The following is a 23,912-nucleotide window of genomic DNA, read 5'->3' as shown; positions in this document are numbered from 1 at the left end:
GTGCTCTAGTTGCACCTGGACCACAGGCCGACTTTCTCCTAGAGATAGGTTGACTTCAGCTATGAGGTGGTAGAAGGAATTGTAAGCAAAGAGTTCTTCTCAGTACAGCTCGGACTACTGTAAGCAGGCAGACTTGCATGGCATGCTGCACCTACTGCAACCGTTTTCTTGAGGCTGTTGGTGAGCTGAGGAAATCTAGCTCCCCGAGGAAGTGTGCATCATGCTGCCCTTCACTCGGCACAGACACGGGTACTCCGAAGGGTCTACGTGTCTGAATGTTGATCTTCAACTCAGGAGAGCCTGGGGGTACTCAGTGTCTTTGTACGGAAACGGGGGCAGACGCAAGGGAGCAGGAGTCCTGAGAAGATTAGTACCGTTAAACGAATGCAGAAGTGCGACGAAGGCCTCATGGAAGCTGCGCACTCCTACCCTGCTGCATGGCATATCAGGGCCCTCCTTCGAAGCTAGGCCTCACTTTGAGATTCCCTTTAGCTATTGAACAGGACAGGATGAGCTCTGACCGAGAAACTGGGATACGCTGTTTCTTCGTGAAACCTTTTTTTCCCTCTCACAGCCATGCCTGCCGTGAGTATAAGCATGACAACCACAGTGTTTTGAAGGGAACTTCAAGGCGCATAAGAGGAGCTTTCAAGGTGGGAAAGCAAGGCCAGCCCCATCAGGCACCATCTCCAGGTTGACACGCAGCGTAAGTGTCTGTGGGTTCTGGCAGGTCAAAAGAGACTTAGCTACCTCCCTGGCTCTTCCCTGATTCAACTTTTCTACACAGGGTGCTCTGCGTGTGGCGAACTGCCTAGACGAAAGAGTGCCCTAGGTCGCCTAGGGTCCTGTGCCTCTACCCAAACCTGAAGTGTTACACAGAAAACTGTGTTCTAGTGGAAGTTGCAATGCAAGCTGCCTTTCTCCTTGAGATACGGTGACTTCAGGTATGAGGTCCTAGACGACTTGTAAGCAGAGAGTTTTTCTCAGTACAGCTCAGACTAGGGCAACGAGGACGAATTCCATGGTATGCTGGACTTTCTAGAACCGTGTTCATGAAACCTTTCGGTAGCTGGGGATATCTAGCTCCCCCAAGGAAGAGTGCAGCGTGTTACCCTTCACTCGGCCTACCCAGGGGCACCCGGACGGGCCTACGGGTCTCACTGGGGCCCAGTAAGCCCAGGGGAGCCTTGTAGTGTTCAGCGTCCTTGTACGGAAACGAGTGCTGCCGCGAGGGGTGTAGGAGTCCCGAAAACCTTACTAGCGTTCAACTAAAGCAGAAGAGCGACGAAGGCCTCATGGAAGCTGTTGCACGCCTACCCCGCAGCATGGCATATCAGGGCCCTCCTTGGAAAGCTAGGGCTCACTTTGAGTTTCCCTTTCGCTATAAAACAGGACAGGATGAGCTCTGACTCAGAAACTGAAATACCCTGTCTCTTCGTGAAACCTCTTTTTCCCTCTCACAGCCATGCCTGCCGTGAGTATAAGCCCGACACCAACAGTGTTTTTCACTTAGCTTCAAGGCGCATTAAAGGAGCTTTCATGATGGGAAAACAAGGCTAGTCCCACCAGGTCCTGTTTCCAGATTGACACGCAGCATAAGTATCTGGGGTTTGTATCAGGTCATAAGAGACCTAGCTACCTACTTGGCTCTTCCCAGAATCAACTTTTCTGCACAGGGTGTGGTACGTGTAGCAAAGTGCCTAGATGAAAGACTGCCCTAGGTCTCCTAGGGTCCTGTGCTTCTACCAAAAGCCTGAAGTGGTATACAGAAAACTGTGCTGTGGTGGAAGTTGCAATGCAAGCCGTCTTTCTCCTTGAGATCCGGTGACTTCAGGTATGAGGTCCTCGAAGGACTTCAAAGCAGAGAGTTTTTCTCAGTACAGCTCAGAATAGGGCAATGAGGCAGACTTATATGGTATGCTGGACTTGCTAGAACCGTGTTCCCGAGGTGGAATGGGAGCTGAGGAAACCTAGCTTTCCCAAGAAAGAGTGCAGTGTGTTATCCTTCACTCGGCCTAAAAAGGGGCGCACTGAAGGGCGTACGGGTTTGAGTGTGGCCCGGCAAGCCCAGGGCAGCCCGGGGGTACTCAGAGTTTTGTACGGAAACGGTACTGACACGAATGGGCCTGGAATCCTCAGAAGATTAGTACCTTTAAACTAATGCGGGACTGCGACTAAGGCCTCAAGGAAAAGGCTGCACAACTACTCTTCTGGATGGCAACTCAGAGCCGTAGGTCGAGGGTAGAGTGCACGTCGAGATTCCACTTTGCTCTAGTGCAGGGCAGGATATGCTCCCAACCAGGGCCTGGAAGCACCCTCTTTCTTTCGAGAAAACTCATTTTCTTCCAGAGCCATGCCTGGAGTGAGTACAAGTCCCACAACCACAGAGTTTTTCAGGTTGCTTCAAGGCCGCAGGAATGGAGCTTTCAAGACGGCCAAACAAGGCTTGTCTCATAAGGCCGCCATTTCCAGGTTGACACGCAGAAGAAGCACCTGTGGTTTCTAACAAGTCGAAAGACACCTAGCTACTCACTGGGTCCTTGGAGAATCAACTTTCCTATGCAGGGTGTTCTGCGTGTAGCGAACTGCCTAAATGAAAGAATTCCCTAGGTGTCCTGGGCTCCTGGGCATCTTCCAAAAGCCTGCAGCGTTACACCAGAAACTGTGCTCTAGTTGCACCTGGACCACAGGCCGACTTTCTCCTAGAGATAGGTTGACTTCAGCTATGAGGTGGTAGAAGGAATTGTAAGCAAAGAGTTCTTCTCAGTACAGCTCGGACTACTGTAAGCAGGCAGACTTGCATGGCATGCTGCACCTACTGCAACCGTTTTCTTGAGGCTGTTGGTGAGCTGAGGAAATCTAGCTCCCCGAGGAAGTGTGCATCATGCTGCCCTTCACTCGGCACAGACACGGGTACTCCGAAGGGTCTACGTGTCTGAATGTTGATCTTCAACTCAGGAGAGCCTGGGGGTACTCAGTGTCTTTGTACGGAAACGGGGGCAGACGCAAGGGAGCAGGAGTCCTGAGAAGATTAGTACCGTTAAACGAATGCAGAAGTGCGACGAAGGCCTCATGGAAGCTGCGCACTCCTACCCTGCTGCATGGCATATCAGGGCCCTCCTTCGAAGCTAGGCCTCACTTTGAGATTCCCTTTAGCTATTGAACAGGACAGGATGAGCTCTGACCGAGAAACTGGGATACGCTGTTTCTTCGTGAAACCTTTTTTTCCCTCTCACAGCCATGCCTGCCGTGAGTATAAGCATGACAACCACAGTGTTTTGAAGGGAACTTCAAGGCGCATAAGAGGAGCTTTCAAGGTGGGAAAGCAAGGCCAGCCCCATCAGGCACCATCTCCAGGTTGACACGCAGCGTAAGTGTCTGTGGGTTCTGGCAGGTCAAAAGAGACTTAGCTACCTCCCTGGCTCTTCCCTGATTCAACTTTTCTACACAGGGTGCTCTGCGTGTGGCGAACTGCCTAGACGAAAGAGTGCCCTAGGTCGCCTAGGGTCCTGTGCCTCTACCCAAACCTGAAGTGTTACACAGAAAACTGTGTTCTAGTGGAAGTTGCAATGCAAGCTGCCTTTCTCCTTGAGATACGGTGACTTCAGGTATGAGGTCCTAGACGACTTGTAAGCAGAGAGTTTTTCTCAGTACAGCTCAGACTAGGGCAACGAGGACGAATTCCATGGTATGCTGGACTTTCTAGAACCGTGTTCATGAAACCTTTCGGTAGCTGGGGATATCTAGCTCCCCCAAGGAAGAGTGCAGCGTGTTACCCTTCACTCGGCCTACCCAGGGGCACCCGGACGGGCCTACGGGTCTCACTGGGGCCCAGTAAGCCCAGGGGAGCCTTGTAGTGTTCAGCGTCCTTGTACGGAAACGAGTGCTGCCGCGAGGGGTGTAGGAGTCCCGAAAACCTTACTAGCGTTCAACTAAAGCAGAAGAGCGACGAAGGCCTCATGGAAGCTGTTGCACGCCTACCCCGCAGCATGGCATATCAGGGCCCTCCTTGGAAAGCTAGGGCTCACTTTGAGTTTCCCTTTCGCTATAAAACAGGACAGGATGAGCTCTGACTCAGAAACTGAAATACCCTGTCTCTTCGTGAAACCTCTTTTTCCCTCTCACAGCCATGCCTGCCGTGAGTATAAGCCCGACACCAACAGTGTTTTTCACTTAGCTTCAAGGCGCATTAAAGGAGCTTTCATGATGGGAAAACAAGGCTAGTCCCACCAGGTCCTGTTTCCAGATTGACACGCAGCATAAGTATCTGGGGTTTGTATCAGGTCATAAGAGACCTAGCTACCTACTTGGCTCTTCCCAGAATCAACTTTTCTGCACAGGGTGTGGTACGTGTAGCAAAGTGCCTAGATGAAAGACTGCCCTAGGTCTCCTAGGGTCCTGTGCTTCTACCAAAAGCCTGAAGTGGTATACAGAAAACTGTGCTGTGGTGGAAGTTGCAATGCAAGCCGTCTTTCTCCTTGAGATCCGGTGACTTCAGGTATGAGGTCCTCGAAGGACTTCAAAGCAGAGAGTTTTTCTCAGTACAGCTCAGAATAGGGCAATGAGGCAGACTTATATGGTATGCTGGACTTGCTAGAACCGTGTTCCCGAGGTGGAATGGGAGCTGAGGAAACCTAGCTTTCCCAAGAAAGAGTGCAGTGTGTTATCCTTCACTCGGCCTAAAAAGGGGCGCACTGAAGGGCGTACGGGTTTGAGTGTGGCCCGGCAAGCCCAGGGCAGCCCGGGGGTACTCAGAGTTTTGTACGGAAACGGTACTGACACGAATGGGCCTGGAATCCTCAGAAGATTAGTACCTTTAAACTAATGCGGGACTGCGACTAAGGCCTCAAGGAAAAGGCTGCACAACTACTCTTCTGGATGGCAACTCAGAGCCGTAGGTCGAGGGTAGAGTGCACGTCGAGATTCCACTTTGCTCTAGTGCAGGGCAGGATATGCTCCCAACCAGGGCCTGGAAGCACCCTCTTTCTTTCGAGAAAACTCATTTTCTTCCAGAGCCATGCCTGGAGTGAGTACAAGTCCCACAGCCACAGAGTTTTTCAGGTTGCTTCAAGGCCGCAGGAATGGAGCTTTCAAGACGGCCAAACAAGGCTTGTCTCATAAGGCCGCCATTTCCAGGTTGACACGCAGAAGAAGCACCTGTGGTTTCTAACAAGTCGAAAGACACCTAGCTACTCACTGGGTCCTTGGAGAATCAACTTTCCTATGCAGGGTGTTCTGCGTGTAGCGAACTGCCTAAATGAAAGAATTCCCTAGGTGTCCTGGGCTCCTGGGCATCTTCCAAAAGCCTGCAGCGTTACACCAGAAACTGTGCTCTAGTTGCACCTGGACCACAGGCCGACTTTCTCCTAGAGATAGGTTGACTTCAGCTATGAGGTGGTAGAAGGAATTGTAAGCAAAGGGTTCTTCTCAGTACAGCTCGGACTACTGTAAGCAGGCAGACTTGCATGGCATGCTGCACCTACTGCAACCGTTTTCTTGAGGCTGTTGGTGAGCTGAGGAAATCTAGCTCCCCGAGGAAGTGTGCATCATGCTGCCCTTCACTCGGCACAGACACGGGTACTCCGAAGGGTCTACGTGTCTGAATGTTGATCTTCAACTCAGGAGAGCCTGGGGGTACTCAGTGTCTTTGTACGGAAACGGGGGCAGACGCAAGGGAGCAGGAGTCCTGAGAAGATTAGTACCGTTAAACGAATGCAGAAGTGCGACGAAGGCCTCATGGAAGCTGCGCACTCCTACCCTGCTGCATGGCATATCAGGGCCCTCCTTGGAAGCTAGGCCTCACTTTGAGATTCCCTTTAGCTATTGAACAGGACAGGATGAGCTCTGACCGAGAAACTGGGATACGCTGTTTCTTCGTGAAACCTTTTTTTCCCTCTCACAGCCATGCCTGCCGTGAGTATAAGCATGACAACCACAGTGTTTTGAAGGGAACTTCAAGGCGCATAAGAGGAGCTTTCAAGGTGGGAAAGCAAGGCCAGCCCCGTCAGGCACCATCTCCAGGTTGACACGCAGCGTAAGTGTCTGTGGGTTCTGGCAGGTCAAAAGAGACTTAGCTACCTCCCTGGCTCTTCCCTGATGCAACTTTTCTACACAGCGTGCTCTGCGTGTGGCGAACTGCCTAGACGAAAGAGTGCCCTAGGTCGCCTAGGGTCCTGTGCCTCTACCCAAACCTGAAGTGTTACACAGAAAACTGTGTTCTAGTGGAAGTTGCAATGCAAGCTGCCTTTCTCCTTGAGATACGGTGACTTCAGGTATGAGGTCCTAGACGACTTGTAAGCAGAGAGTTTTTCTCAGTACAGCTCAGACTAGGGCAACGAGGACGAATTCCATGGTATGCTGGACTTTCTAGAACCGTGTTCATGAAACCTTTCGGTAGCTGGGGATATCTAGCTCCCCCAAGGAAGAGTGCAGCGTGTTACCCTTCACTCGGCCTACCCAGGGGCACCCGGACGGGCCTACGGGTCTCACTGGGGCCCAGTAAGCCCAGGGGAGCCTTGTAGTGTTCAGCGTCCTTGTACGGAAACGAGTGCTGCCGCGAGGGGTGTAGGAGTCCCGAAAACCTTACTAGCGTTCAACTAAAGCAGAAGAGCGACGAAGGCCTCATGGAAGCTGTTGCACGCCTACCCCGCAGCATGGCATATCAGGGCCCTCCTTGGAAAGCTAGGGCTCACTTTGAGTTTCCCTTTCGCTATAAAACAGGACAGGATGAGCTCTGACTCAGAAACTGAAATACCCTGTCTCTTCGTGAAACCTCTTTTTCCCTCTCACAGCCATGCCTGCCGTGAGTATAAGCCCGACACCAACAGTGTTTTTCACTTAGCTTCAAGGCGCATTAAAGGAGCTTTCATGATGGGAAAACAAGGCTAGTCCCACCAGGTCCTGTTTCCAGATTGACACGCAGCATAAGTATCTGGGGTTTGTATCAGGTCATAAGAGACCTAGCTACCTACTTGGCTCTTCCCAGAATCAACTTTTCTGCACAGGGTGTGGTACGTGTAGCAAAGTGCCTAGATGAAAGACTGCCCTAGGTCTCCTAGGGTCCTGTGCTTCTACCAAAAGCCTGAAGTGGTATACAGAAAACTGTGCTGTGGTGGAAGTTGCAATGCAAGCCGTCTTTCTCCTTGAGATCCGGTGACTTCAGGTATGAGGTCCTCGAAGGACTTCAAAGCAGAGAGTTTTTCTCAGTACAGCTCAGAATAGGGCAATGAGGCAGACTTATATGGTATGCTGGACTTGCTAGAACCGTGTTCCCGAGGTGGAATGGGAGCTGAGGAAACCTAGCTTTCCCAAGAAAGAGTGCAGTGTGTTATCCTTCACTCGGCCTAAAAAGGGGCGCACTGAAGGGCGTACGGGTTTGAGTGTGGCCCGGCAAGCCCAGGGCAGCCCGGGGGTACTCAGAGTTTTGTACGGAAACGGTACTGACACGAATGGGCCTGGAATCCTCAGAAGATTAGTACCTTTAAACTAATGCGGGACTGCGACTAAGGCCTCAAGGAAAAGGCTGCACAACTACTCTTCTGGATGGCAACTCAGAGCCGTAGGTCGAGGGTAGAGTGCACGTCGAGATTCCACTTTGCTCTAGTGCAGGGCAGGATATGCTCCCAACCAGGGCCTGGAAGCACCCTCTTTCTTTCGAGAAAACTCATTTTCTTCCAGAGCCATGCCTGGAGTGAGTACAAGTCCCACAACCACAGAGTTTTTCAGGTTGCTTCAAGGCCGCAGGAATGGAGCTTTCAAGACGGCCAAACAAGGCTTGTCTCATAAGGCCGCCATTTCCAGGTTGACACGCAGAAGAAGCACCTGTGGTTTCTAACAAGTCGAAAGACACCTAGCTACTCACTGGGTCCTTGGAGAATCAACTTTCCTATGCAGGGTGTTCTGCGTGTAGCGAACTGCCTAAATGAAAGAATTCCCTAGGTGTCCTGGGCTCCTGGGCATCTTCCAAAAGCCTGCAGCGTTACACCAGAAACTGTGCTCTAGTTGCACCTGGACCACAGGCCGACTTTCTCCTAGAGATAGGTTGACTTCAGCTATGAGGTGGTAGAAGGAATTGTAAGCAAAGGGTTCTTCTCAGTACAGCTCGGACTACTGTAAGCAGGCAGACTTGCATGGCATGCTGCACCTACTGCAACCGTTTTCTTGAGGCTGTTGGTGAGCTGAGGAAATCTAGCTCCCCGAGGAAGTGTGCATCATGCTGCCCTTCACTCGGCACAGACACGGGTACTCCGAAGGGTCTACGTGTCTGAATGTTGATCTTCAACTCAGGAGAGCCTGGGGGTACTCAGTGTCTTTGTACGGAAACGGGGGCAGACGCAAGGGAGCAGGAGTCCTGAGAAGATTAGTACCGTTAAACGAATGCAGAAGTGCGACGAAGGCCTCATGGAAGCTGCGCACTCCTACCCTGCTGCATGGCATATCAGGGCCCTCCTTGGAAGCTAGGCCTCACTTTGAGATTCCCTTTAGCTATTGAACAGGACAGGATGAGCTCTGACCGAGAAACTGGGATACGCTGTTTCTTCGTGAAACCTTTTTTTCCCTCTCACAGCCATGCCTGCCGTGAGTATAAGCATGACAACCACAGTGTTTTGAAGGGAACTTCAAGGCGCATAAGAGGAGCTTTCAAGGTGGGAAAGCAAGGCCAGCCCCATCAGGCACCATCTCCAGGTTGACACGCAGCGTAAGTGTCTGTGGGTTCTGGCAGGTCAAAAGAGACTTAGCTACCTCCCTGGCTCTTCCCTGATGCAACTTTTCTACACAGGGTGCTCTGCGTGTGGCGAACTGCCTAGACGAAAGAGTGCCCTAGGTCGCCTAGGGTCCTGTGCCTCTACCCAAACCTGAAGTGTTACACAGAAAACTGTGTTCTAGTGGAAGTTGCAATGCAAGCTGCCTTTCTCCTTGAGATACGGTGACTTCAGGTATGAGGTCCTAGACGACTTGTAAGCAGAGAGTTTTTCTCAGTACAGCTCAGACTAGGGCAACGAGGACGAATTCCATGGTATGCTGGACTTTCTAGAACCGTGTTCATGAAACCTTTCGGTAGCTGGGGATATCTAGCTCCCCCAAGGAAGAGTGCAGCGTGTTACCCTTCACTCGACCTACCCAGGGGCACCCGGACGGGCCTACGGGTCTCACTGGGGCCCAGTAAGCCCAGGGGAGCCTTGTAGTGTTCAGCGTCCTTGTACGGAAACGAGTGCTGCCGCGAGGGGTGTAGGAGTCCCGAAAACCTTACTAGCGTTCAACTAAAGCAGAAGAGCGACGAAGGCCTCATGGAAGCTGTTGCACGCCTACCCCGCAGCATGGCATATCAGGGCCCTCCTTGGAAAGCTAGGGCTCACTTTGAGTTTCCCTTTCGCTATAAAACAGGACAGGATGAGCTCTGACTCAGAAACTGAAATACCCTGTCTCTTCGTGAAACCTCTTTTTCCCTCTCACAGCCATGCCTGCCGTGAATATAAGCCCGACACCAACAGTGTTTTTCACTTAGCTTCAAGGCGCATTAAAGGAGCTTTCATGATGGGAAAACAAGGCTAGTCCCACCAGGTCCTGTTTCCAGATTGACACGCAGCATAAGTATCTGGGGTTTGTATCAGGTCATAAGAGACCTAGCTACCTACTTGGCTCTTCCCAGAATCAACTTTTCTGCACAGGGTGTGGTACGTGTAGCAAAGTGCCTAGATGAAAGACTGCCCTAGGTCTCCTAGGGTCCTGTGCTTCTACCAAAAGCCTGAAGTGGTATACAGAAAACTGTGCTGTGGTGGAAGTTGCAATGCAAGCCGTCTTTCTCCTTGAGATCCGGTGACTTCAGGTATGAGGTCCTCGAAGGACTTCAAAGCAGAGAGTTTTTCTCAGTACAGCTCAGAATAGGGCAATGAGGCAGACTTATATGGTATGCTGGACTTGCTAGAACCGTGTTCCCGAGGTGGAATGGGAGCTGAGGAAACCTAGCTTTCCCAAGAAAGAGTGCAGTGTGTTATCCTTCACTCGGCCTAAAAAGGGGCGCACTGAAGGGCGTACGGGTTTGAGTGTGGCCCGGCAAGCCCAGGGCAGCCCGGGGGTACTCAGAGTTTTGTACGGAAACGGTACTGACACGAATGGGCCTGGAATCCTCAGAAGATTAGTACCTTTAAACTAATGCGGGACTGCGACTAAGGCCTCAAGGAAAAGGCTGCACAACTACTCTTCTGGATGGCAACTCAGAGCCGTAGGTCGAGGGTAGAGTGCACGTCGAGATTCCACTTTGCTCTAGTGCAGGGCAGGATATGCTCCCAACCAGGGCCTGGAAGCACCCTCTTTCTTTCGAGAAAACTCATTTTCTTCCAGAGCCATGCCTGGAGTGAGTACAAGTCCCACAACCACAGAGTTTTTCAGGTTGCTTCAAGGCCGCAGGAATGGAGCTTTCAAGACGGCCAAACAAGGCTTGTCTCATAAGGCCGCCATTTCCAGGTTGACACGCAGAAGAAGCACCTGTGGTTTCTAACAAGTCGAAAGACACCTAGCTACTCACTGGGTCCTTGGAGAATCAACTTTCCTATGCAGGGTGTTCTGCGTGTAGCGAACTGCCTAAATGAAAGAATTCCCTAGGTGTCCTGGGCTCCTGGGCATCTTCCAAAAGCCTGCAGCGTTACACCAGAAACTGTGCTCTAGTTGCACCTGGACCACAGGCCGACTTTCTCCTAGAGATAGGTTGACTTCAGCTATGAGGTGGTAGAAGGAATTGTAAGCAAAGGGTTCTTCTCAGTACAGCTCGGACTACTGTAAGCAGGCAGACTTGCATGGCATGCTGCACCTACTGCAACCGTTTTCTTGAGGCTGTTGGTGAGCTGAGGAAATCTAGCTCCCCGAGGAAGTGTGCATCATGCTGCCCTTCACTCGGCACAGACACGGGTACTCCGAAGGGTCTACGTGTCTGAATGTTGATCTTCAACTCAGGAGAGCCTGGGGGTACTCAGTGTCTTTGTACGGAAACGGGGGCAGACGCAAGGGAGCAGGAGTCCTGAGAAGATTAGTACCGTTAAACGAATGCAGAAGTGCGACGAAGGCCTCATGGAAGCTGCGCACTCCTACCCTGCTGCATGGCATATCAGGGCCCTCCTTGGAAGCTAGGCCTCACTTTGAGATTCCCTTTAGCTATTGAACAGGACAGGATGAGCTCTGACCGAGAAACTGGGATACGCTGTTTCTTCGTGAAACCTTTTTTTCCCTCTCACAGCCATGCCTGCCGTGAGTATAAGCATGACAACCACAGTGTTTTGAAGGGAACTTCAAGGCGCATAAGAGGAGCTTTCAAGGTGGGAAAGCAAGGCCAGCCCCATCAGGCACCATCTCCAGGTTGACACGCAGCGTAAGTGTCTGTGGGTTCTGGCAGGTCAAAAGAGACTTAGCTACCTCCCTGGCTCTTCCCTGATGCAACTTTTCTACACAGGGTGCTCTGCGTGTGGCGAACTGCCTAGACGAAAGAGTGCCCTAGGTCGCCTAGGGTCCTGTGCCTCTACCCAAACCTGAAGTGTTACACAGAAAACTGTGTTCTAGTGGAAGTTGCAATGCAAGCTGCCTTTCTCCTTGAGATACGGTGACTTCAGGTATGAGGTCCTAGACGACTTGTAAGCAGAGAGTTTTTCTCAGTACAGCTCAGACTAGGGCAACGAGGACGAATTCCATGGTATGCTGGACTTTCTAGAACCGTGTTCATGAAACCTTTCGGTAGCTGGGGATATCTAGCTCCCCCAAGGAAGAGTGCAGCGTGTTACCCTTCACTCGACCTACCCAGGGGCACCCGGACGGGCCTACGGGTCTCACTGGGGCCCAGTAAGCCCAGGGGAGCCTTGTAGTGTTCAGCGTCCTTGTACGGAAACGAGTGCTGCCGCGAGGGGTGTAGGAGTCCCGAAAACCTTACTAGCGTTCAACTAAAGCAGAAGAGCGACGAAGGCCTCATGGAAGCTGTTGCACGCCTACCCCGCAGCATGGCATATCAGGGCCCTCCTTCGAAAGCTAGGGCTCACTTTGAGTTTCCCTTTCGCTATAAAACAGGACAGGATGAGCTCTGACTCAGAAACTGAAATACCCTGTCTCTTCGTGAAACCTCTTTTTCCCTCTCACAGCCATGCCTGCCGTGAGTATAAGCCCGACACCAACAGTGTTTTTCACTTAGCTTCAAGGCGCATTAAAGGAGCTTTCATGATGGGAAAACAAGGCTAGTCCCACCAGGTCCTGTTTCCAGATTGACACGCAGCATAAGTATCTGGGGTTTGTATCAGGTCATAAGAGACCTAGCTACCTACTTGGCTCTTCCCAGAATCAACTTTTCTGCACAGGGTGTGGTACGTGTAGCAAAGTGCCTAGATGAAAGACTGCCCTAGGTCTCCTAGGGTCCTGTGCTTCTACCAAAAGCCTGAAGTGGTATACAGAAAACTGTGCTGTGGTGGAAGTTGCAATGCAAGCCGTCTTTCTCCTTGAGATCCGGTGACTTCAGGTATGAGGTCCTCGAAGGACTTCAAAGCAGAGAGTTTTTCTCAGTACAGCTCAGAATAGGGCAATGAGGCAGACTTATATGGTATGCTGGACTTGCTAGAACCGTGTTCCCGAGGTGGAATGGGAGCTGAGGAAACCTAGCTTTCCCAAGAAAGAGTGCAGTGTGTTATCCTTCACTCGGCCTAAAAAGGGGCGCACTGAAGGGCGTACGGGTTTGAGTGTGGCCCGGCAAGCCCAGGGCAGCCCGGGGGTACTCAGAGTTTTGTACGGAAACGGTACTGACACGAATGGGCCTGGAATCCTCAGAAGATTAGTACCTTTAAACTAATGCGGGACTGCGACTAAGGCCTCAAGGAAAAGGCTGCACAACTACTCTTCTGGATGGCAACTCAGAGCCGTAGGTCGAGGGTAGAGTGCACGTCGAGATTCCACTTTGCTCTAGTGCAGGGCAGGATATGCTCCCAACCAGGGCCTGGAAGCACCCTCTTTCTTTCGAGAAAACTCATTTTCTTCCAGAGCCATGCCTGGAGTGAGTACAAGTCCCACAGCCACAGAGTTTTTCAGGTTGCTTCAAGGCCGCAGGAATGGAGCTTTCAAGACGGCCAAACAAGGCTTGTCTCATAAGGCCGCCATTTCCAGGTTGACACGCAGAAGAAGCACCTGTGGTTTCTAACAAGTCGAAAGACACCTAGCTACTCACTGGGTCCTTGGAGAATCAACTTTCCTATGCAGGGTGTTCTGCGTGTAGCGAACTGCCTAAATGAAAGAATTCCCTAGGTGTCCTGGGCTCCTGGGCATCTTCCAAAAGCCTGCAGCGTTACACCAGAAACTGTGCTCTAGTTGCACCTGGACCACAGGCCGACTTTCTCCTAGAGATAGGTTGACTTCAGCTATGAGGTGGTAGAAGGAATTGTAAGCAAAGGGTTCTTCTCAGTACAGCTCGGACTACTGTAAGCAGGCAGACTTGCATGGCATGCTGCACCTACTGCAACCGTTTTCTTGAGGCTGTTGGTGAGCTGAGGAAATCTAGCTCCCCGAGGAAGTGTGCATCATGCTGCCCTTCACTCGGCACAGACACGGGTACTCCGAAGGGTCTACGTGTCTGAATGTTGATCTTCAACTCAGGAGAGCCTGGGGGTACTCAGTGTCTTTGTACGGAAACGGGGGCAGACGCAAGGGAGCAGGAGTCCTGAGAAGATTAGTACCGTTAAACGAATGCAGAAGTGCGACGAAGGCCTCATGGAAGCTGCGCACTCCTACCCTGCTGCATGGCATATCAGGGCCCTCCTTGGAAGCTAGGCCTCACTTTGAGATTCCCTTTAGCTATTGAACAGGACAGGATGAGCTCTGACCGAGAAACTGGGATACGCTGTTTCTTCGTGAAACCTTTTTTTCCCTCTCACAGCCATGCCTGCCGTGAGTATAAGCATGACAACCACAGTGTTTTGAAGGGAACTTCAAGGCGCATAAGAGGAGCTTTCAAGGTGGGAAAGCAAGGCCAGCCCCATCAGGCACCATCTCCAGGTTGACACGCAGCGTAAGTGTCTGTGGGTTCTGGCAGGTCAAAAGAGACTTAGCTACCTCCCTGGCTCTTCCCTGATGCAACTTTTCTACACAGGGTGCTCTGCGTGTGGCGAACTGCCTAGACGAAAGAGTGCCCTAGGTCGCCTAGGGTCCTGTGCCTCTACCCAAACCTGAAGTGTTACACAGAAAACTGTGTTCTAGTGGAAGTTGCAATGCAAGCTGCCTTTCTCCTTGAGATACGGTGACTTCAGGTATGAGGTCCTAGACGACTTGTAAGCAGAGAGTTTTTCTCAGTACAGCTCAGACTAGGGCAACGAGGACGAATTCCATGGTATGCTGGACTTTCTAGAACCGTGTTCATGAAACCTTTCGGTAGCTGGGGATATCTAGCTCCCCCAAGGAAGAGTGCAGCAGCGTGTTACCCTTCACTCGACCTACCCAGGGGCACCCTGACGGTCCTACGGGTCTCACTGGGGCCCAGTAAGCCCAGGGGAGCCTTGTAGTGTTCAGCGTCCTTGTACGGAAACGAGTGCTGCCGCGAGGGGTGTAGGAGTCCCGAAAACCTTACTAGCGTTCAACTAAAGCAGAAGAGCGACGAAGGCCTCATGGAAGCTGTTGCACGCCTACCCCGCAGCATGGCATATCAGGGCCCTCCTTGGAAAGCTAGGGCTCACTTTGAGTTTCCCTTTCGCTATAAAACAGGACAGGATGAGCTCTGACTCAGAAACTGAAATACCCTGTCTCTTCGTGAAACCTCTTTTTCCCTCTCACAGCCATGCCTGCCGTGAGTATAAGCCCGACACCAACAGTGTTTTTCACTTAGCTTCAAGGCGCATTAAAGGAGCTTTCATGATGGGAAAACAAGGCTAGTCCCACCAGGTCCTGTTTCCAGATTGACACGCAGCATAAGTATCTGGGGTTTGTATCAGGTCATAAGAGACCTAGCTACCTACTTGGCTCTTCCCAGAATCAACTTTTCTGCACAGGGTGTGGTACGTGTAGCAAAGTGCCTAGATGAAAGACTGCCCTAGGTCTCCTAGGGTCCTGTGCTTCTACCAAAAGCCTGAAGTGGTATACAGAAAACTGTGCTGTGGTGGAAGTTGCAATGCAAGCCGTCTTTCTCCTTGAGATCCGGTGACTTCAGGTATGAGGTCCTCGAAGGACTTCAAAGCAGAGAGTTTTTCTCAGTACAGCTCAGAATAGGGCAATGAGGCAGACTTATATGGTATGCTGGACTTGCTAGAACCGTGTTCCCGAGGTGGAATGGGAGCTGAGGAAACCTAGCTTTCCCAAGAAAGAGTGCAGTGTGTTATCCTTCACTCGGCCTAAAAAGGGGCGCACTGAAGGGCGTACGGGTTTGAGTGTGGCCCGGCAAGCCCAGGGCAGCCCGGGGGTACTCAGAGTTTTGTACGGAAACGGTACTGACACGAATGGGCCTGGAATCCTCAGAAGATTAGTACCTTTAAACTAATGCGGGACTGCGACTAAGGCCTCAAGGAAAAGGCTGCACAACTACTCTTCTGGATGGCAACTCAGAGCCGTAGGTCGAGGGTAGAGTGCACGTCGAGATTCCACTTTGCTCTAGTGCAGGGCAGGATATGCTCCCAACCAGGGCCTGGAAGCACCCTCTTTCTTTCGAGAAAACTCATTTTCTTCCAGAGCCATGCCTGGAGTGAGTACAAGTCCCACAGCCACAGAGTTTTTCAGGTTGCTTCAAGGCCGCAGGAATGGAGCTTTCAAGACGGCCAAACAAGGCTTGTCTCATAAGGCCGCCATTTCCAGGTTGACACGCAGAAGAAGCACCTGTGGTTTCTAACAAGTCGAAAGACACCTAGCTACTCACTGGGTCCTTGGAGAATCAACTTTCCTATGCAGGGTGTTCTGCGTGTAGCGAACTGCCTAAATGAAAGAATTCCCTAGGTGTCCTGGGCTCCTGGGCATCTTCCAAAAGCCTGCAGCGTTACACCAGAAACTGTGCTCTAGTTGCACCTGGACCACAGGCCGACTTTCTCCTAGAGATAGGTTGACTTCAGCTATGAGGTGGTAGAAGGAATTGTAAGCAAAGAGTTCTTCTCAGTACAGCTCGGACTACTGTAAGCAGGCAGACTTGCATGGCATGCTGCACCTACTGCAACCGTTTTCTTGAGGCTGTTGGTGAGCTGAGGAAATCTAGCTCCCCGAGGAAGTGTGCATCATGCTGCCCTTCACTCGGCACAGACACGGGTACTCCGAAGGGTCTACGTGTCTGAATGTTGATCTTCAACTCAGGAGAGCCTGGGGGTACTCAGTGTCTTTGTACGGAAACGGGGGCAGACGCAAGGGAGCAGGAGTCCTGAGAAGATTAGTACCGTTAAACGAATGCAGAAGTGCGACGAAGGCCTCATGGAAGCTGCGCACTCCTACCCTGCTGCATGGCATATCAGGGCCCTCCTTGGAAGCTAGGCCTCACTTTGAGATTCCCTTTAGCTATTGAACAGGACAGGATGAGCTCTGACCGAGAAACTGGGATACGCTGTTTCTTCGTGAAACCTTTTTTTCCCTCTCACAGCCATGCCTGCCGTGAGTATAAGCATGACAACCACAGTGTTTTGAAGGGAACTTCAAGGCGCATAAGAGGAGCTTTCAAGGTGGGAAAGCAAGGCCAGCCCCATCAGGCACCATCTCCAGGTTGACACGCAGCGTAAGTGTCTGTGGGTTCTGGCAGGTCAAAAGAGACTTAGCTACCTCCCTGGCTCTTCCCTGATTCAACTTTTCTACACAGGGTGCTCTGCGTGTGGCGAACTGCCTAGACGAAAGAGTGCCCTAGGTCGCCTAGGGTCCTGTGCCTCTACCCAAACCTGAAGTGTTACACAGAAAACTGTGTTCTAGTGGAAGTTGCAATGCAAGCTGCCTTTCTCCTTGAGATACGGTGACTTCAGGTATGAGGTCCTAGACGACTTGTAAGCAGAGAGTTTTTCTCAGTACAGCTCAGACTAGGGCAACGAGGACGAATTCCATGGTATGCTGGACTTTCTAGAACCGTGTTCATGAAACCTTTCGGTAGCTGGGGATATCTAGCTCCCCCAAGGAAGAGTGCAGCGTGTTACCCTTCACTCGGCCTACCCAGGGGCACCCGGACGGGCCTACGGGTCTCACTGGGGCCCAGTAAGCCCAGGGGAGCCTTGTAGTGTTCAGCGTCCTTGTACGGAAACGAGTGCTGCCGCGAGGGGTGTAGGAGTCCCGAAAACCTTACTAGCGTTCAACTAAAGCAGAAGAGCGACGAAGGCCTCATGGAAGCTGTTGCACGCCTACCCCGCAGCATGGCATATCAGGGCCCTCCTTGGAAAGCTAGGGCTCACTTTGAGTTTCCCTTTCGCTATAAAACAGGACAGGATGAGCTCTGACTCAGAAACTGAAATACCCTGTCTCTTCGTGAAACCTCTTTTTCCCTCTCACAGCCATGCCTGCCGTGAGTATAAGCCCGACACCAACAGTGTTTTTCACTTAGCTTCAAGGCGCATTAAAGGAGCTTTCATGATGGGAAAACAAGGCTAGTCCCACCAGGTCCTGTTTCCAGATTGACACGCAGCATAAGTATCTGGGGTTTGTATCAGGTCATAAGAGACCTAGCTACCTACTTGGCTCTTCCCAGAATCAACTTTTCTGCACAGGGTGTGGTACGTGTAGCAAAGTGCCTAGATGAAAGACTGCCCTAGGTCTCCTAGGGTCCTGTGCTTCTACCAAAAGCCTGAAGTGGTATACAGAAAACTGTGCTGTGGTGGAAGTTGCAATGCAAGCCGTCTTTCTCCTTGAGATCCGGTGACTTCAGGTATGAGGTCCTCGAAGGACTTCAAAGCAGAGAGTTTTTCTCAGTACAGCTCAGAATAGGGCAATGAGGCAGACTTATATGGTATGCTGGACTTGCTAGAACCGTGTTCCCGAGGTGGAATGGGAGCTGAGGAAACCTAGCTTTCCCAAGAAAGAGTGCAGTGTGTTATCCTTCACTCGGCCTAAAAAGGGGCGCACTGAAGGGCGTACGGGTTTGAGTGTGGCCCGGCAAGCCCAGGGCAGCCCGGGGGTACTCAGAGTTTTGTACGGAAACGGTACTGACACGAATGGGCCTGGAATCCTCAGAAGATTAGTACCTTTAAACTAATGCGGGACTGCGACTAAGGCCTCAAGGAAAAGGCTGCACAACTACTCTTCTGGATGGCAACTCAGAGCCGTAGGTCGAGGGTAGAGTGCACGTCGAGATTCCACTTTGCTCTAGTGCAGGGCAGGATATGCTCCCAACCAGGGCCTGGAAGCACCCTCTTTCTTTCGAGAAAACTCATTTTCTTCCAGAGCCATGCCTGGAGTGAGTACAAGTCCCACAGCCACAGAGTTTTTCAGGTTGCTTCAAGGCCGCAGGAATGGAGCTTTCAAGACGGCCAAACAAGGCTTGTCTCATAAGGCCGCCATTTCCAGGTTGACACGCAGAAGAAGCACCTGTGGTTTCTAACAAGTCGAAAGACACCTAGCTACTCACTGGGTCCTTGGAGAATCAACTTTCCTATGCAGGGTGTTCTGCGTGTAGCGAACTGCCTAAATGAAAGAATTCCCTAGGTGTCCTGGGCTCCTGGGCATCTTCCAAAAGCCTGCAGCGTTACACCAGAAACTGTGCTCTAGTTGCACCTGGACCACAGGCCGACTTTCTCCTAGAGATAGGTTGACTTCAGCTATGAGGTGGTAGAAGGAATTGTAAGCAAAGAGTTCTTCTCAGTACAGCTCGGACTACTGTAAGCAGGCAGACTTGCATGGCATGCTGCACCTACTGCAACCGTTTTCTTGAGGCTGTTGGTGAGCTGAGGAAATCTAGCTCCCCGAGGAAGTGTGCATCATGCTGCCCTTCACTCGGCACAGACACGGGTACTCCGAAGGGTCTACGTGTCTGAATGTTGATCTTCAACTCAGGAGAGCCTGGGGGTACTCAGTGTCTTTGTACGGAAACGGGGGCAGACGCAAGGGAGCAGGAGTCCTGAGAAGATTAGTACCGTTAAACGAATGCAGAAGTGCGACGAAGGCCTCATGGAAGCTGCGCACTCCTACCCTGCTGCATGGCATATCAGGGCCCTCCTTGGAAGCTAGGCCTCACTTTGAGATTCCCTTTAGCTATTGAACAGGACAGGATGAGCTCTGACCGAGAAACTGGGATACGCTGTTTCTTCGTGAAACCTTTTTTTCCCTCTCACAGCCATGCCTGCCGTGAGTATAAGCATGACAACCACAGTGTTTTGAAGGGAACTTCAAGGCGCATAAGAGGAGCTTTCAAGGTGGGAAAGCAAGGCCAGCCCCATCAGGCACCATCTCCAGGTTGACACGCAGCGTAAGTGTCTGTGGGTTCTGGCAGGTCAAAAGAGACTTAGCTACCTCCCTGGCTCTTCCCTGATTCAACTTTTCTACACAGGGTGCTCTGCGTGTGGCGAACTGCCTAGACGAAAGAGTGCCCTAGGTCGCCTAGGGTCCTGTGCCTCTACCCAAACCTGAAGTGTTACACAGAAAACTGTGTTCTAGTGGAAGTTGCAATGCAAGCTGCCTTTCTCCTTGAGATACGGTGACTTCAGGTATGAGGTCCTAGACGACTTGTAAGCAGAGAGTTTTTCTCAGTACAGCTCAGACTAGGGCAACGAGGACGAATTCCATGGTATGCTGGACTTTCTAGAACCGTGTTCATGAAACCTTTCGGTAGCTGGGGATATCTAGCTCCCCCAAGGAAGAGTGCAGCGTGTTACCCTTCACTCGGCCTACCCAGGGGCACCCGGACGGGCCTACGGGTCTCACTGGGGCCCAGTAAGCCCAGGGGAGCCTTGTAGTGTTCAGCGTCCTTGTACGGAAACGAGTGCTGCCGCGAGGGGTGTAGGAGTCCCGAAAACCTTACTAGCGTTCAACTAAAGCAGAAGAGCGACGAAGGCCTCATGGAAGCTGTTGCACGCCTACCCCGCAGCATGGCATATCAGGGCCCTCCTTGGAAAGCTAGGGCTCACTTTGAGTTTCCCTTTCGCTATAAAACAGGACAGGATGAGCTCTGACTCAGAAACTGAAATACCCTGTCTCTTCGTGAAACCTCTTTTTCCCTCTCACAGCCATGCCTGCCGTGAGTATAAGCCCGACACCAACAGTGTTTTTCACTTAGCTTCAAGGCGCATTAAAGGAGCTTTCATGATGGGAAAACAAGGCTAGTCCCACCAGGTCCTGTTTCCAGATTGACACGCAGCATAAGTATCTGGGGTTTGTATCAGGTCATAAGAGACCTAGCTACCTACTTGGCTCTTCCCAGAATCAACTTTTCTGCACAGGGTGTGGTACGTGTAGCAAAGTGCCTAGATGAAAGACTGCCCTAGGTCTCCTAGGGTCCTGTGCTTCTACCAAAAGCCTGAAGTGGTATACAGAAAACTGTGCTGTGGTGGAAGTTGCAATGCAAGCCGTCTTTCTCCTTGAGATCCGGTGACTTCAGGTATGAGGTCCTCGAAGGACTTCAAAGCAGAGAGTTTTTCTCAGTACAGCTCAGAATAGGGCAATGAGGCAGACTTATATGGTATGCTGGACTTGCTAGAACCGTGTTCCCGAGGTGGAATGGGAGCTGAGGAAACCTAGCTTTCCCAAGAAAGAGTGCAGTGTGTTATCCTTCACTCGGCCTAAAAAGGGGCGCACTGAAGGGCGTACGGGTTTGAGTGTGGCCCGGCAAGCCCAGGGCAGCCCGGGGGTACTCAGAGTTTTGTACGGAAACGGTACTGACACGAATGGGCCTGGAATCCTCAGAAGATTAGTACCTTTAAACTAATGCGGGACTGCGACTAAGGCCTCAAGGAAAAGGCTGCACAACTACTCTTCTGGATGGCAACTCAGAGCCGTAGGTCGAGGGTAGAGTGCACGTCGAGATTCCACTTTGCTCTAGTGCAGGGCAGGATATGCTCCCAACCAGGGCCTGGAAGCACCCTCTTTCTTTCGAGAAAACTCATTTTCTTCCAGAGCCATGCCTGGAGTGAGTACAAGTCCCACAGCCACAGAGTTTTTCAGGTTGCTTCAAGGCCGCAGGAATGGAGCTTTCAAGACGGCCAAACAAGGCTTGTCTCATAAGGCCGCCATTTCCAGGTTGACACGCAGAAGAAGCACCTGTGGTTTCTAACAAGTCGAAAGACACCTAGCTACTCACTGGGTCCTTGGAGAATCAACTTTCCTATGCAGGGTGTTCTGCGTGTAGCGAACTGCCTAAATGAAAGAATTCCCTAGGTGTCCTGGGCTCCTGGGCATCTTCCAAAAGCCTGCAGCGTTACACCAGAAACTGTGCTCTAGTTGCACCTGGACCACAGGCCGACTTTCTCCTAGAGATAGGTTGACTTCAGCTATGAGGTGGTAGAAGGAATTGTAAGCAAAGAGTTCTTCTCAGTACAGCTCGGACTACTGTAAGCAGGCAGACTTGCATGGCATGCTGCACCTACTGCAACCGTTTTCTTGAGGCTGTTGGTGAGCTGAGGAAATCTAGCTCCCCGAGGAAGTGTGCATCATGCTGCCCTTCACTCGGCACAGACACGGGTACTCCGAAGGGTCTACGTGTCTGAATGTTGATCTTCAACTCAGGAGAGCCTGGGGGTACTCAGTGTCTTTGTACGGAAACGGGGGCAGACGCAAGGGAGCAGGAGTCCTGAGAAGATTAGTACCGTTAAACGAATGCAGAAGTGCGACGAAGGCCTCATGGAAGCTGCGCACTCCTACCCTGCTGCATGGCATATCAGGGCCCTCCTTGGAAGCTAGGCCTCACTTTGAGATTCCCTTTAGCTATTGAACAGGACAGGATGAGCTCTGACCGAGAAACTGGGATACGCTGTTTCTTCGTGAAACCTTTTTTTCCCTCTCACAGCCATGCCTGCCGTGAGTATAAGCATGACAACCACAGTGTTTTGAAGGGAACTTCAAGGCGCATAAGAGGAGCTTTCAAGGTGGGAAAGCAAGGCCAGCCCCGTCAGGCACCATCTCCAGGTTGACACGCAGCGTAAGTGTCTGTGGGTTCTGGCAGGTCAAAAGAGACTTAGCTACCGCCCTGGCTCTTCCCTGATTCAACTTTTCTACACAGGGTGCTCTGCGTGTGGCGAACTGCCTAGACGAAAGAGTGCCCTAGGTCGCCTAGGGTCCTGTGCCTCTACCCAAACCTGAAGTGTTACACAGAAAACTGTGTTCTAGTGGAAGTTGCAATGCAAGCTGCCTTTCTCCTTGAGATACGGTGACTTCAGGTATGAGGTCCTAGACGACTTGTAAGCAGAGAGTTTTTCTCAGTACAGCTCAGACTAGGGCAACGAGGACGAATTCCATGGTATGCTGGACTTTCTAGAACCGTGTTCATGAAACCTTTCGGTAGCTGGGGATATCTAGCTCCCCCAAGGAAGAGTGCAGCGTGTTACCCTTCACTCGGCCTACCCAGGGGCACCCGGACGGGCCTACGGGTCTCACTGGGGCCCAGTAAGCCCAGGGGAGCCTTGTAGTGTTCAGCGTCCTTGTACGGAAACGAGTGCTGCCGCGAGGGGTGTAGGAGTCCCGAAAACCTTACTAGCGTTCAACTAAAGCAGAAGAGCGACGAAGGCCTCATGGAAGCTGTTGCACGCCTACCCCGCAGCATGGCATATCAGGGCCCTCCTTCGAAAGCTAGGGCTCACTTTGAGTTTCCCTTTCGCTATAAAACAGGACAGGATGAGCTCTGACTCAGAAACTGAAATACCCTGTCTCTTCGTGAAACCTCTTTTTCCCTCTCACAGCCATGCCTGCCGTGAGTATAAGCCCGACACCAACAGTGTTTTTCACTTAGCTTCAAGGCGCATTAAAGGAGCTTTCATGATGGGAAAACAAGGCTAGTCCCACCAGGTCCTGTTTCCAGATTGACACGCAGCATAAGTATCTGGGGTTTGTATCAGGTCATAAGAGACCTAGCTACCTACTTGGCTCTTCCCAGAATCAACTTTTCTGCACAGGGTGTGGTACGTGTAGCAAAGTGCCTAGATGAAAGACTGCCCTAGGTCTCCTAGGGTCCTGTGCTTCTACCAAAAGCCTGAAGTGGTATACAGAAAACTGTGCTGTGGTGGAAGTTGCAATGCAAGCCGTCTTTCTCCTTGAGATCCGGTGACTTCAGGTATGAGGTCCTCGAAGGACTTCAAAGCAGAGAGTTTTTCTCAGTACAGCTCAGAATAGGGCAATGAGGCAGACTTATATGGTATGCTGGACTTGCTAGAACCGTGTTCCCGAGGTGGAATGGGAGCTGAGGAAACCTAGCTTTCCCAAGAAAGAGTGCAGTGTGTTATCCTTCACTCGGCCTAAAAAGGGGCGCACTGAAGGGCGTACGGGTTTGAGTGTGGCCCGGCAAGCCCAGGGCAGCCCGGGGGTACTCAGAGTTTTGTACGGAAACGGTACTGACACGAATGGGCCTGGAATCCTCAGAAGATTAGTACCTTTAAACTAATGCGGGACTGCGACTAAGGCCTCAAGGAAAAGGCTGCACAACTACTCTTCTGGATGGCAACTCAGAGCCGTAGGTCGAGGGTAGAGTGCACGTCGAGATTCCACTTTGCTCTAGTGCAGGGCAGGATATGCTCCCAACCAGGGCCTGGAAGCACCCTCTTTCTTTCGAGAAAACTCATTTTCTTCCAGAGCCATGCCTGGAGTGAGTACAAGTCCCACAGCCACAGAGTTTTTCAGGTTGCTTCAAGGCCGCAGGAATGGAGCTTTCAAGACGGCCAAACAAGGCTTGTCTCATAAGGCCGCCATTTCCAGGTTGACACGCAGAAGAAGCACCTGTGGTTTCTAACAAGTCGAAAGACACCTAGCTACTCACTGGGTCCTTGGAGAATCAACTTTCCTATGCAGGGTGTTCTGCGTGTAGCGAACTGCCTAAATGA

The sequence above is a fragment of the Eubalaena glacialis genome, chromosome 9 (genome assembly GCF_028564815.1).
Source record: "Eubalaena glacialis isolate mEubGla1 chromosome 9, mEubGla1.1.hap2.+ XY, whole genome shotgun sequence".
Lineage (NCBI taxonomy): Eukaryota > Metazoa > Chordata > Mammalia > Artiodactyla > Balaenidae > Eubalaena > Eubalaena glacialis.
This window is presented reverse-complemented; position numbering follows the sequence as displayed.